Genomic DNA, 13,404 nt, shown 5'->3' with positions numbered 1-13,404 from the left:
GTAACACCTGATTCTCCAAGACTGAGGACCGAGCCCCAAGTGAGGTGTCCTGCAAACGAGGACACGAGCTCCGCCCTTTCTCGGAGGCACCCGCAGGGGGAAGAGCGGTAAAGGTGCCGTGAGCCCCGGGAGAAGGTACCCGTTACCCTGGCGCGGCCCGGCCCGTGCTCAGCCGTGCGCCACCCCGTGACACGCACGTCACACGCACGTGACGCGCGGACTCCGCAGTCTTCGAGTGCACTTGGGACACTGCCCAGGTGAGCGAAAGCTCCCAGAACTCTCTCCACCTTCCACTCTGAGGGCAACTCGTTGTCCAGGGAAGCTCGAGCCTGAATCCTACCTTGGCCCGTCCTCCAGCCCTCCAGCTCCAGAAGTTTATCAGCTAAGGCACCCTCCGCTGGGCGGGCGGGTCCTCGCCGAGCCTCCCCGGGTCCTTCCAGAACAAACGTGACTCCTGGGAAGTCACATAATGCCCGAGCCTCGGCGATACCATTTCCAGGCTGTGTGACACTGAGTGAGCGACTTGATTTCTCTGAGCGCTCGCTCGGTCTGGAAAATGGGAAGTACGCTATTACCCACATGAGGTGGTTGTGACCACTGAGGGTTTTTTCCATTCAGTAACTATTTATTGAGAGCCTACTGTTCTAGAGGCTTGGGATACACCAGTTGCCAAAAAGTTTAAAAAAACAAACAAACCCAAACAAACCTTGTGTGTGTGTTCGAGCAGGCTGACACGCGGACGGGTCAGCCCCAGGGCCTGGCACGGGTCACAGCATCGGTTGGCTCTTATTTCATTGTTTTCAACGGGTTTCCTCTTGTGGCAAATCTTGCGCCCGAGAAGGTACCAGAGTCATGTCCATTACTTCCCGGAAACCCAAGAACAAACCAGAAAACCCTCGTCCCCAAAAAAGCAAAAGTCACTACGATTATCTGCACTGTCCTCTCTTTGGGATATCTGTCATGATCCTGTCCAATCACCCCCACCTTCTAGCGCAAACACTCCCCATGATTGGGACCCACGGTGGCCCAGGCGAGCTTCGGTCCCCGGGAGGCCTTGTGTACCCACAGCGGGAGTGTCCCTGAGCCGCCTGGTCCAAATCTCCAGCATTTCCAATTCCTGAAGCTTCTCCTGACCCGCAGGCCCCCCATGGGCCCTCTGCCTCCCAGCCAGACACAGCCACCGCTGTGCAACGCCCTTCCGCTCATGAGGCTCAGGCTTCTCAAGTATTCTGACAGACCGTTCAGTGCAAGCAGATGATTCTGAAGGGAGATCCTCTGCGACAGACCTTGGAAGCGGGAGTCAGTGCCTCTGACCCAAGGTGGTGACGGACTTGACTCTCAAAGCCGGTGTCTGGTGTGGCACCCACTATTTACAGCTCACAGAGAGCCCGCGAGGGGGTCGTGACTCTGGACACTTCACTCTCACCCTTCCTTTGGGGGGCCGGGGCAAGGCCTCTTGGCAGGCCAGAGAACTTTTAAAAGTCATTGATAAGGTTCATTAATGTATCAAAATGTCACCTACTCAGTGTGAACCATTAAAAATTATTAGTACAAGTGTTAGTAGAAATAGTCATTAAAGTGCAGAAATATCATGAGAAATATCATGGAGAAATATTCATCACCTTGGAGATTCACTGCCAGCCCTCACTTCCTGCTCCAAATCCCTCAGTCCTTGCATGGCAGGAGATGTGCCTATGGTCTGTACCTGGGGTGCTCAGGTCAGGGCCCTGGTAAACCTCAGGGAGCTCAGGTCAGGGCCCCGGTAAACACTGGGGAGCTCAGGTCAGGGCCCTGGTAAATAAGCAAGGTGAGCTTTAGTGGAGCATGAACTTCACTCAAACATTGGGAGACAATCAGCAATTTAACCACAGAAAACATACTCAAGTGTAAGATACACTTATGAAGCTGGAGATAAAAGTCACATACATTTAAAAAATACAACGTTTAGAGCTGTGTCCTTCTAATCCCTCGAGGGGATGTATTTCTTCTCTGCAGTGTGGAGAGAGGCACAATTCAAGACTACGAAACCGCCCAGGCTTGTGAACTGCCCCCACCCCACTTCAGGGTCAGTGGTGGGACCTGGTGCTGAGTTCTCTAACAAGGGAGCCACCAACTGTGCCACCTGAAAACTGAAAGCAGTTTTCTAACTCTAGCAAGGTCAGAGGCATTGGGGAGGGGGCTATAAAACCACGGCTTCTGGGGTTGCTAAGCTAAATTCGGGTCATTTTGAAATAATCAGTGGAGGAAAGTGATAAAAGGTCAAGTTCCCGAGGAACCTGCACGAAGAACTTTCAAGATGGCTGGCCGTGCGAGAAAAGATTGAAGACGGGGGGTTATGGGAGTGGATGGACTTAGATGGAGTTAGAAATAAACAGAACCACAGTGCACGACGCTGAGGCTGGGCACACACCTGTTAGCCTTAGTCAGGTGCCAGGTGCCCAAGCAGTTACCTCCTGGCAGAGGCTGCATTGTGCCTTATGGGCCCCAAATGAACCACGAAAATGAGGGGAACAGCAGCCACCCCATTTGTGGGCAGCGAGAAGGACTCCCTCTCGAGCACAGGGCACACACAAGTATTCCCTGTCTGCCCACCAAAGCCAACGACCGTCCAGGCGGCTCTTTTGCCAAAGGGCACGCTCAACAGTAGCCCAACGGAGGACGCCTCTTAAAACTGGGAGGGCTTTCACATTTCAGAATCAAAGTTACCTTTTACTGCCGTACCTTCGTACTTTTTAATAGAGACAGGGCTGAATGCAAACACGGTCTGCTTTGCCCCACTGAATATAAATCATCATCACAGGTTTTTAAGAGCAGACGCTGAAATGCACATCCACTACCCTGAATTTAGCCAAAGCATAATGATGCTTAGACACGTTGGTGATGGTGGGGGGGGGGGCAACAGAAAATATAACTGACTGGCCTCAGATTAAGGTAACTCTATTTGGTAAGGAGTCTTCTATATCCCCTTTTGGGCCCCAAGTACAGCCAAAAGGTACGAGAAATGTGTATGAGGCCACCGTGTCCGGTCTCAAAAGTCCCGAAGGACGACGGTCGCTGCCTCCCGCACAGAGCAGCATAAATTCGTACACGAAGCCCAATGTCGTTTCCCGTCCGTCAGCCGGCAGGAGGGGAAGGGGTAGCCCCGAGGCAGGGAGCCGGGCCCCAAGGGCTCCCCCTGCCAGCCTGTGGGGCACAGTGCTCTCCTCTGACCCACCCTCAATCGCCACAGGAGAAACAGGCCTCATCCTCTCCCAGTATCATTTCTAGGAGCAATCTGCACTTTCCTACAAATGGCCTTTTGTACGGTTATTCTTGCTGAATTGCAAACAATAAGACTTCCATAAATCAAGTCTGCCAAATCTCTTCCACTGTTGATAATAAAATGAGGGCTTCCATTAGGAAAAGGGGGAAAAAAAATCAGAGAAACCTCCTCAAACACGAGACATAAAAATGCGCTTCCTTTTTGCTGAAATTATCCAGTCCCACAAATGCACGCGCTGGTTACCTTGATGAGAACACATAAAACAACAATATGCTGGTTGTAGTTAAGGCAGGTATTTTTTTTTTTTTTTGGTTCTGCAAATATGAATGCGAGCAGTCTGATGTAAGGACGTAGCTAATCTAAGTGTGAAAAATATTTTTATTGCTCTGGGAACAGTCACCGTTAACTGAATACAACAACAAAAAAGGGGGGGGGGGGGAGAAGAGGATACAGACCCAAGGGAATTACCAAATCAATTAACAAGTAATTCAGGAACTAATTTCTATATTGCCTCTTAGCACAAAATTGTATCTTTAATTTCTCCTACAGTAAGCATCTCTATGATGGCCCTAACACACACTGCCGCCGTAAATGAGTTTACAAGGATCTCTTTTTGATTGGCTATACAATATTATTTCTTCACAGTTCAATGCCGCTGTAGCCAAGTGCTCTGAAATATTTAATTATACTGGTAGCTACCAGTTACCAATTTGCAAGACCCACAGTGAGTACAGTACATTTTAAAGAACTAGTAATCAACTAATTAAAACCACAGTGAATTCCAGATACTCCAATTACAAACAACCGCTGCGGAATATACTTAGAGGGTTTCTGGAACGGGGGCGGGGGGCGGGGGGCGGGAAGGAGTTGTCGCGGAAGGTCTGGCTGTACCGTGGAGCGCGGGTGCCCCCAGCCGAAGGCCCCGCCGTGCCGGCGTCATTTAGGAGACGCGGCTGCAGCGGCCTCTGGGTTACCCGGTGCCTGGATGTTTACTGTAACCGAGGGAGTCACACGGCAAGCTCAGCCAGAGGTGAGGCCGTTAAATGCGAAGACCGGGGAGGGGGGGGGGGGGGGAGCTTTGGAAAGAGGCAGACGTGGGTTTGAATCCCGTCTTTGCCTCCTACAGGCTTTAGGAAATCGTGCGAGCGAAGCCTCACCTTGATCATCGGTAAGACGTAAAGAAAAGCACCCCCGAGTCTCACTGGGTTGCGGTGGGGGCATCGGCGAGCCTGCTGGATAAATAAACGGCACAGGAGCCAGGTCTTTGCAAACGTGATCATTTTTAGTTATTCGCTTCCTCGTTTTCACAATAGTGAGATCAAACAGTAGGGAGCTTTAGGACGCAACTTAGGAAAAAAGTGGCCAGTCGCAATATAATCAGGGTATGTGCAAACAATATTTGTTATTTCTACCTATTTTTAAGCCCAAGGGAGAAGAGAATGCCCAGGATGTCTGCGTTAATAGTGGAAAGAGCGCTGGAGTGAGCGTCTGAAGAGACGGGTCCTGGATCCTGTCACATAATGAGGTGGAACCCTGGGCAAGTCACAGAACCTTCCCGGGGATTCAGTTTCCCCACGTGTAAAGCGCGGACCTCGTCCGGCTTTGGAAACAGCACGCTTGTTACGCGAGGCCACTGTAAGTCCAGTATGAACACCAGCAGAGCACATGATTGTTTGGGTAAAAATGGAATGATCGGGAGGGGAAAAAAACCTCTTACGGTTAATACATAGCATTTGTTTCTATTAATATATTACATAAATACACAGATAGATGAATACGTAAGGAATTACTTAAAAAAAATAGGAGAAATCTCAAATAGAACTTCAATTTTCATGCAAAAAAAAAAAAAAAGATCTGAGATGAAACCCAACACATGTTGGTTGGCAGAAGGACCTGCATGAAGTCTCCTGCATTACACCAACCTGGCATCGCACCTGGGCCAGAGTGGTGTCAAAGATTTACTCGCTCTTAGGATCCGCTGAGAACCTACTGTGTGCTCACCCTTCAAGGCCCACAGCCTCTGGCTCCCTGTAAGTTTGCAAACTGCCTCTCCACTCTCACCTGGTCCGCTCACACTCCCAGTGCTGATAGCACCTACTTGCCCTGGGGGTTCCTCCCGCCCACTTGGGGCTCCTCCTCACCTCCCCCACCCTGCCCACCCCCTCCAGGCTCTTCCTCACCCTGGGGCTCCCCTTAGCTGTCCTTTTGGGCTGTGAAATAATTTTGCATGGTGCATATTACTAAAAGGCCAGTAAATATTTAAAAGTACTAGTGTATATGTAACTACTGACGTTGAAATTTCCTTGATCGGAAGAGGCATTTCGTGGTATTTAGACTTCTAGCTCATTCCGTGTGAAGGAGGGGAAATTTAGCTTTGGTCTACTTACACACACACACACACACACACACGGCACCCAGGGCATTTTATTCAAGACAATGCACATTGATCAGAAGGAAATTGTCTTCATTTTTTAAAACCTACTTATCGAATGCAACTTCTATCGTTAAAAACGTTTTTACAGACTATCACCGTGGTCTCAAAGTATTTCCCCAAGATATTTATCAATTCGTTGTCAGCAAAGGGAAAAATAATCACTTCCTACAGGGAACCCTGACAGAGCCCACCCTAGCCAAATGGCCAAGGTCAACGCCACCGACAGGAAGCTGCGTGGCTCTCACGTGCCCCCTGCTGAGGGCACCCAGGACACGACGCTCCTGCGGTACCCCAGCCCAAGAGGCACAGCCTCAGTCCAGTCACTCCAGGCAGGGCGTGCTGAAGGGCACTCGACATACCCCCGATCGGCATTCCTAAGACGGCAGCAAGCTCCGGAAGGTACGGAAGACCGAGGTGGCCAAGGGGGTGAAGCGACCCCACGCACGCGGGGACCCCGGGTTGCAGCCAGGTATGGAGTCAGAACGAGGTCTGCGGAGGAGCTCAGCGCACAGTGCCGCCGTCTGCGCCCGGCGGTGATCGCTGCGCTGGGGTTGTGCGCACCTGCCGGCCTGAGGGGGCGCGGGGCGCGGGGCTTGGGGGACGCTGTTGCTGCAGCTTTTGCAAAATTATTTCACAACCAGAAGCTGAAAATATTAAAGGCCTTCTTTGTTTCTCATTGTCTTCCTATTCACCCAACTTTAAACCAAGTATACATTTGGTGATCTGATTATTATAAATACACAGCTTTACGCTCTCCGTGATTATTTCACAAACACTTGTCACACCTCTAAATGGTCTCTGAAAGTTCCAGATGCTGTCTACCTAGCACTATTAGGTGGCCATCACTAATTAAGTCCTCGTTGTGGGACATCTGTAGTTCCCAGGGTTTTGATATTATAAATAACTCTGCTATGAACATTTTTGTACATCTAAGATTCTGTCCCTTTCTCTTGGTGAATCATTCATTCCTTTGGGATAGATTTCTAGCAGAGAGATTAATAGGACAAAGTGAATAGGATTTTTTACATCCTTTATGTACTGCTACATCATCCAATGTTCAGTAACACAGCAATGCGTTTCTAAAACATTCTTTTTTTAATGTCTATTTTTGAGAGAGAGAGACAGAGCGTGAGCAGGGTACAGGCAGAGAGAGAAGGAGACACAGAATGTGAAGCAGGCTCCAGGCTCTGAGCTGTCAGCACAGAGCCCGATGCAGGGCTCAAACTTGTGAACCACAAGATCATGACCTGAGCTGAAGTCAGACGCTTAACCGACTGAGCCACCCAGGCGCCCCTAAACATTCTTGTTAAACTAACTTTTGCTAAGAGTAGAATTTTATCATGCTTTGTTAGTTATAAAACAAAGCATAAAATTACTTCTCATTGTTTTAAATTTCCAATACTTTAGGTATTAGCAAAGAAAGGCCAAATATCCATCCATGTTTATTTGCTTCTTGTGGCTTTTCATTTCTGAATCGTCTCCTGAGGGTTACTTATAGCCACAGTGGTATGTCTGTACAACAGATATATTTATGTATCTCCATAAAATTTAATGCACATTAAAAATAATATGAATTATTTCCCTATAGAATAACATTGTGAGGATAAACATATTCTTGTTTCAGCACAAATTACAATCACGAAGGCTGTAGTTGATGTAGAGTGAGGTAAAATCTGGGGTAAAAATGGGGTAAGAACCTGGCAATTACAGAACACTCCAGTGTTGTGAAAATTTGCAGGTTTGACATAAAAAAATTCTTACAAACCAAGTCACATAATGAAGATACTTAGATGGAATTTCTTCTGTATGAATGATAAACAGTAGCAGAGAGGTTCTAGAAAAAAAGCTTTTGAAAATCATTTTGGTCACTGACAATGGTTTGCTTCTTTGAAGGTTAAAAAATGTACCTCTTGGGGCACCTGGGGGCTCAGCCAGTTAAGTGCCCAAATTCGGCTCAGGTCGTGATCTCGCAGTTCGTGAGTTCAAGCCCCGTGTCGGGCTCTGTGCTGACAGTTCAGAGCCTGGAGCCTGCTTTGGATTCTGTGTCTCCCCCTCTTTCTGTCCCTCCCCCACTTGTGCTCTCTCTCTCTCTCTCTCAAAAGTAAATAAACAAACATTAAAAGAAAAATTTTTAAAAACGTACCTCTCGTGTCACACCTAAATATAGTATTCTAGGTACATGCAAGAATCAAACATAAAGAACACTGAATTAAAATTTACGCAATTTTTCAAACATAGACCAACGCTGAGTACAACCTCTCCAATGGAACACACTCTTCACAGCAAACGTCAAAGTTTACAATAGCGGCCTACTCGTCTACTACTTCTACTCTCCCCCTACTCACCACTGCAGGAGAGGAGCTCCGCCAGCCAGCACCCCCGCGTAAGCGTGTGAGCAGGCAGGGGAGCACATGTGTGAAGCGCACCAGCAGATGCATCAGACAAGATGGCGGCCAAGATCCCAAGACCTGATGAAGCGTCATTGGAAGGAGGAGGGCGAAGAGACATTACCCTCCTTGAGGACAAGGTAGGTTTTTGTGGCACAGAAGGCATTCCACTTGGGCCCCAAAGACAGGAGGATTAAAGGGACCAGTAGCAACCAAAGCCATGCAGGTTCAACGAGGGAAGGGAAGGAGCCCCAAGTGACCCCATGTGCCTAGACGGGTGAAAATCTCTCACGAGCCAGCCCTGATCAATCGGTCAACCTCGGGGCCTGAAGGTGACCCTGGGTCATGCTGCCACACGGGTACCAGGGTCGGTCTAAGTGCCAGACGGCACACGCTTTCGAGGATGGCCCCGTGTGAAACATGGAACCCCACAAGGCAAGGCTACCATCTACTTGAATTTTGATCCGGTTTAGAAAAGACGGTCGCTGTGAGGACACTTTCAGTCAGTGGGAATGGGGCAGGGAAGACTTTTCTAGAAAGAAACTCAAGAGAACTCCTGGATTTGAATCCCAGCTCTGACACTTGTTAGTGCGGAGACCTCGTCTACGGCATGACCTGACCTCCCAAAGCCTTGGACTCCTCGTCTGCTGCCGGCAGGAGTGCTGCCCTAGGTCGGCGGGGAATTAAATGAGCTCATCTCATTACGGCCTCTAGTACAGTAACTGATGCGCAACAGGCACCCGGGGGCCTGCACTGCTGTTCTAAACCCAACACAGCAATAATCTGCCTAATTGTGCGGACTTCCTAAGCAGGTGGAAATGGGAGCAGGTAAATACAGCGGGGTGCAGGTCTCACGGAATCGGGGAAGACTAGGTCTGGGGAGGCCCTGAGATGTTCACTGTATCTATTGTGCCTGTCTAGAAACATAACCGTATTATTCGGTACTTTATAAAAGATGTCTATGTACAAATATACTTCCCGTGCCTAAACCCTTCCGTGCTTGTTTTATACTATTTCATCAAATACCTACTTATGTAATTACAGCTGCCAGCTTTGGTACCAAGGCTCTGAAAACCTGGTCATCGCCAAGTCAGCTGGAAAGAGGTCCCCTTGGCGAGATGCGGGAAAGGAGAGGGTGCTTTTGCTACTCAAAACTACCTGGTGAAAATGTCACTGCCTGCTGTCTTTCCTGAGAAGAGGACCCCTTCTCTAGAACTCGGGGCGAGAGGCTCTGGAGCCAGCCCCAAGCAGGAGCCCGCCGTGGGCCCAGAGCACGCGTTGGGGCCACGGTGGCCCCGGGACGCCTGGGGTACCAGCAGGTAAGGCCTGGGCCCCGCCCCCATTTTGGGGGGAAAGTGTCCAGTCCAGCAGCCAAACGCCCCACGGGGTTCCGCTCTCGCTGTTTTTTACACAAAATGTGCGATTTTGATAGCCGGTGTGACTCCTCTGGAGGACAGGTGTCCACGTTCTATTCACAAAGGACAAAAGCCAGCTTGGGAGGAGTCCCTGTCTGTGGTCGAGGTTCTCACATGCAGAGACCCCGCATCTTCCATTCACAGCTGCTCAACGGAACAGAAATGAAGTCAGACTGTGATGCTAGGACTTCCTCAGGCGGCGTCGTAAACCCTCTGTTTCCACGCGGCGTTTGCAAACGTGTGGACTGTGGTGAAGGGTCCGCAGCCACGCGTCATGCGTCGGGATCTGAACCTTCACGGTGAGGTCCTGGCGTTCCTGCCGCCCCTTTCAAGAATGAGATGTACGTCTCTCTGGGCCTCCCCTCTACCTGGGATACACTAACACACAGCACTGTGGCCTCTATCAAAGGGGCAGGTCAGGTGACTTGGGACACAACTGATCGTGTGTGTCTGGAAGGCCAGCAGGGGAGCTGAAAGATAAACCCCAGAACCACAGGCACTCGCGGACTCAACCAGCGTTTCCTGGCCACCCCCAGCCACAGGCCTGACATCTGCTCATGGTCCCAAGGAGCTACCTTTGCCCGGGAAAGCATCCACCGAAACCACGGACTATTTCAGTGTCTCTTTTGAAAAGCCATCTGAAGGGTCTCCACTGCCTCAGCGACTATGAGATGTGCCACACACAGAGGGAGCTACATGCTTGGTGACAGCACGCGTTCCCCTACGTCTTATTTCAAGCGACCACCGTTTACTGAAACTTAAGAGGATTTATGCTGAAACTCTCAAGCCAGGACGTTCTGAATATTGTATTTGTTGACCAGGACACGGAGCCCCACAAAGTGGGCTCTTTCGATTCTCCAACATACGGACAGGAATACGGTGGCCTTACCTCATAACATCTGGAAGGCCTAAGGCAGAAGAATATCATAAAGACCGTTGCAGGTGGCCCTGTGGTCACGCCCACCTGAGCTCCTGTCCCAGCTCTGCTATGATCGGCCCCACATTATGGGCTGATTTATGTGCTCCCCAAATCCAGATGTTGAAGCTCTAACTCCCAGTGGGACCATACTTGGAGACAGGGAACCTCAGAGGGGTAATGGAGGTTAACTGAGGTGCCAAGGGTGGGGCCCTATTCCAGTATGACTGGTGGCCTTCGCAGCAGAGGAACAGAGCCCAGGAGTAGCTGCACAGAGGAGAAGCCGTGTGAGGACAGAGCAGGAAGGCAGCCATATGCAAGCCGGGAAGAGAGGCCACACCAGAAACCAATCCTGCCATTCCCTTGATTGCGGCCTTCCAGTCTCTAGAAGCCAACGTCTGTTGTTGAATCCCCTTGTCGAGGGGGTCTCTGTCACCCCAGCCCTCACAGCCCTCGCAGGCTAACTCACTGTGTGATGCTGGGCAAGTTACTTTTTTCTCGGGCCTTCCTTTTCTCATCTGTCGAATGAGTTTCTGGCTCTCAGAAACAGTCAGCGTTGGCCACTGCCGATACTCTTACAGATTTTAAGTACCCGGCATCATAAACCTTACGGGATAAAGTAGCAAGAGGGAGGAGACCCTTGTATTAGGAAGCACAGTGGCCATGATCGCTCTGCAGACGTTGGCCCTCGGGGACACTGCCTGCAGGTGCAGTCCCCTTATGGGGAGCCTGGAGCCCCGAGCTCTATGCTGTCCTAAGTCTCCCACCCCCACCCTGCCACTGCGCGGAAACACGGCAGGATGCCCCACAGCGGACACGGGGAAACCAGCACCCCTCCCAACATCCCATTAAGGCCAGCCAAGGCCTTTGGCCACAGGACATCCCCAGCCCTTCCAGAGTCCCCTCCTCACATCCTCTTCTGGCACCCCTCCTTCCCGCCACTCTGCTCATTTTGTCCCCCTCCTGCCTCTGGTGGCTGCCTCCCCATCCGCTACCCTCTACCCCCCTCCCCCTCCTCCTCCCCACCTTTCCGGCTCAGTCGAATCCATCATTCCTTAGCTCCTGGGGCTCCCAGCGTCCCTTCCACACACTCATTCACCAGGACTGCGGTCTTCACCGCGCATCTGAGCCCAGCCTGGGTCGTGGACATCTTCCCCAGCACGGAACCCGGTGCACGTCTACACAGGAGAGCACGTGACTGCTATAGGCTGACTGTGCCTGAGAAGAACCAATGCCCAGAACAAATATTACTGATTCGTCCCGACAAAACCGAATTCTGGCAATGCCTGCCAACATCCGCTTTGGGGAACGTTCCTCTTCTCGTGTGTGAGCTTATGTTTCTGAGCTCGTTGGGAATTGGGTTTCACCATCACCGTTGAACTTTTAGAGAAAATAAACAACATTTTGCCGAAATGAATCACTTAGTCAGATATTATCCCAGCTCCTGGATTATGGATACACAGAGGACACATTGAGTCTTCCTGGAAAGAACATTATGTCTGCACGGCAGTTTACAACGTACAAAGCACTTAGGCACACACGGCTTTGTATTACCTACCCTCCTGCAGCCCAGCCAGCAAGACCAGGGAGGTATCGTTTGAAACTGCCTCGCAGATTTATATTTAAATGATGGGTTCGGTATTTCGGTTAATGTAATTTCTTCAAGCATTTTGTACAGACCGTATTGTCGTCCCCCTACATTATCACAAAGGGGTCTGGGGGTGGGGGGGAAGCGTGTCCCATTTAGTCAAAGACAGACGACTGTAACTTCCTGCCGAGGCATCCAGACATTCTGCACTGTTTTTCCAACGATGGTGTGATATTTGAGGAGTCAAATTAAAAGCATGTGACGCACCCACCTGACCCATTAAATTAATAATCGTAATTGGCTGAGTCTGTCGCGAACCAGGCCAGATGCAATGCTCTCAGGGAGTTGTTCACCCGAGTGAGGTAAATTAGCTTTCAGGGCACTGGGGTCCACGTCAGTAAATTATCTGCTTCTGGGGAACTAACCGGGCCCCTGATGCCCGCGCAGACCTGATTTGCCACATGGGTGAACAACGTATTCTCAGGGCGCCTTTCGCTCACCTTGGCTCCTCTGTGGTCAGGTCTGACCGCCGTGAGCCATCGCGCGAACACCTTGCAGACGCTGTGGAGAGGGCGGCGCAGGCCCCCAGAACCGGCCTCTGTCCTGTGCTCCTGGGAGGAAGAACACGGCGTCCCCCCCCTCCCTCAATCTCCCCAAAGTCTCAGCCTGGTCTCCAGCGTGTTCCCTCTGCCGACGCACCGGCTGGCAGTCGACCAACCGGCCGCGAGCGGTGTCCAACTCTGAGAGGTGAAAGTGAGCGTCATCAGGGGGCTTTTATTCTGTCAGCCCCACGCATTCCACCCCCTCGTGCTGATCCCGGGTACCAGACAACACGGGTCAGCGGCCTGCGGCGGGCTGGCCGAGGGGATTAACTCCAGAGGCGCCTTTCACTCCATCGACAATTGCTTCTTTCTACTCAGCTGAGAATCAAAACCGCGCACTGCTTCAAACAGTTCCCATGCCTGTCGGCGGAGTGCTACCGGAAAGTTCCACGCCGGTCAGCGCTTCCGCTCAAGGCTCGGGAAGGGTTTTCTGGCGGCTCCGGGCGGCCGTTGGCAAGTGCCCACTCTCCCCGGCCGACTGTCCGCTCCGGAGGGGACCGTGACAACCAGGTTCAAGGTCAAAATTAAGACTTCAAAGCAGGTGTTCTGAGGACACTTCATGCCTTTGGTGTATCCGTGGGGCGTCACAAACTGAAGTGTGCTGACCTCGGCCCGGAGCGGTACCCCGCAGGCCCCGGAACCGGGAAAGGGCCTCAGCCGGATTCGCAGACCAGGAGCCCACGGCCCGGCGACTCCCATGTGACTGCGGCCATCACACGCACCCTGCCCGCAGACACCTCTCTGCTTGCCTTTCTTCAAAAGCCACAGAGACCAGTTCCCCCTCAAAATATCAACCAGTT

The 13,404-nt window shown here is 51.1% G+C and overlaps 1 protein-coding gene across 16 annotated transcripts in view; it reads right to left on the bottom strand.

The window, feature by feature from the left end:
* The window catches only part of AGAP1 (ArfGAP with GTPase domain, ankyrin repeat and PH domain 1), a 540,980-nt gene that overhangs the window by 249,207 nt on the left and 278,369 nt on the right, over positions 1-13,404 (bottom strand). The window lies entirely within an intron of this gene.

The sequence above is a fragment of the Panthera tigris genome, chromosome C1 (assembly GCF_018350195.1).
Source record: "Panthera tigris isolate Pti1 chromosome C1, P.tigris_Pti1_mat1.1, whole genome shotgun sequence".
Classification (NCBI taxonomy): Eukaryota; Metazoa; Chordata; class Mammalia; order Carnivora; family Felidae; genus Panthera; species Panthera tigris.
The sequence above is the reverse complement of the archived record's forward strand: the minus strand, read 5'-3'. Positions and strand labels throughout refer to the sequence as shown.